Raw genomic sequence first — 1,798 nt, 5'->3', positions numbered from 1 at the left:
CATATTTAGACATTTCAAAAAATCTCAAATTATTTGACAACATTCATGCGAAGTATGTCTACAACTTCAAAAAAATCAGCTCAAACCAAGATGTACATTTACAGATTTAAAATAAACAAATTTGAATGTGAATAGTGCCAGCTTTGAGTGAATACCACTTTGACACTGTTCACATCCGATTTTGTCTCTCTTTTTTCTATTAATGTAAGTCGAATTAGGAGCTGAATTTTTTTAAGATTGTATATCAAACATTGATGTGTGTCTATAAAAATTCTAAGAATATTTCGACATGTATCTTTTTTTCATAAAAATCGATCTCATTGATCTCACCTTATGTGAGATTTCACACAAATCTCCCCCATTTAAGGGTGTGAAACAATTGGTTTTGGAGTTGAGTGTTGAAAATTAAACTGAGTGGTTAGTTTGAGATTGTGATGTAGACTTCTCTCTGTTTAGGGAGGTGCTTTGTAAAATAAACTAAGTTATCCCACGGGCCACGGCAAATGTGATTGTAGCAAAATAAATTGAGCTTTTTTTAAGCATCGGTGCTTATCTAAAAAAGATGTCTACCTTCCGTAAATAATCACCGGTGCTTGCATCTCTTCTCACCAACTTTCATATAAGGCCGAACGGTGCCTGTGTACTAAACTTTACATGTGAGAGTTCCCATGCGCACTCTGACGATGAACATAGAAAAAAACGGTGTGATCTCTGCAGCGCCACAAAAGTGCGAATCCCCGGTTAAATTTAGTCATTGTGCTCGACTTTCCCGGATCATGTCAGTAGATTAGCGTCACGTCAATCAAAATAATTAGCGTTGGTACAAGCGCATCTCCCTGAATAAATAACCCTACCTAACCGCCTTGAAATGAACAAAACCGCAAGCTGTTCTGTTGGCCCAGCGCAGCACGTGACTAGCTACTGAGGGCATGGCCATACATAGCCCTAGGGTGATGCCTCACATGCCATGTAGGATCGGATAACAGAAAAAGTAGGTTCGGATGGAAAAGCGGGATCCTCTTCAGGAGGCGGGTGTTTAGAGACAAAAAATGTGGTCCAGTGCATAAAGTTGAAAAACTTGAAATGAAGAGGAGAGATGCATGTGTAGTGAAAGTCACTTTCATTTTTTTATGAGGTCACTAGTAGTAGCTTGCATTGGGAGAAAAAATCAACACATATGCTTTAAATTACTTTTTATCATGAGGCATATGTATTCATATGCTCACAACACACAGGTTGGCTTCAGGCTTCAGCTCTGTGCTCCGGATCTTCTGGCATGCAAAAGAAATACTAGTAAAAGCTTGGGAGAAAGGCAGATGATGTGGAAATAAAAGGTGCGGCATTATTGGGGAACTTTATCAGCTGGGGTGCACAGTGACAGTGTAGCTTCCACTATCAAATATTCCCTCAACTTTCTCATGGTGCGCAGTGTCTGTCGGCGGAGGAAGTCCTGTCAGGCTCTCAGTAACTGGTAACTAACAAACTCATGTCAGTTTCTAACTGATTACTGATAGAGTATCAAATATTCCCTGAACTTTAGGAGTAGTAGAATTTACTTGAGAGCTGAACTGTAGCATGAGGCCATGCCTGCTGCAGGTGTTCAGAGCAGACTGATTTGCACTTAGGTGTGCTTATATGTAGAGATTAGTAGCGTTGTAATTTACTCCCTCCGTTCCGAATTACTTGTCACATGTATGGATGTATCTAGATGTATTTTAGTTGTAGATACATCCATTTCTAAGACGAGTAATTTGGAACGGAGGGAGTAACTTGTATTCACCGCCATTAGTGCAAAATC

This window comes from Triticum dicoccoides, chromosome 2A (genome assembly GCF_002162155.2).
Source record: "Triticum dicoccoides isolate Atlit2015 ecotype Zavitan chromosome 2A, WEW_v2.0, whole genome shotgun sequence".
Taxonomy (NCBI): domain Eukaryota; kingdom Viridiplantae; phylum Streptophyta; class Magnoliopsida; order Poales; family Poaceae; genus Triticum; species Triticum dicoccoides.
This window is presented reverse-complemented; position numbering follows the sequence as displayed.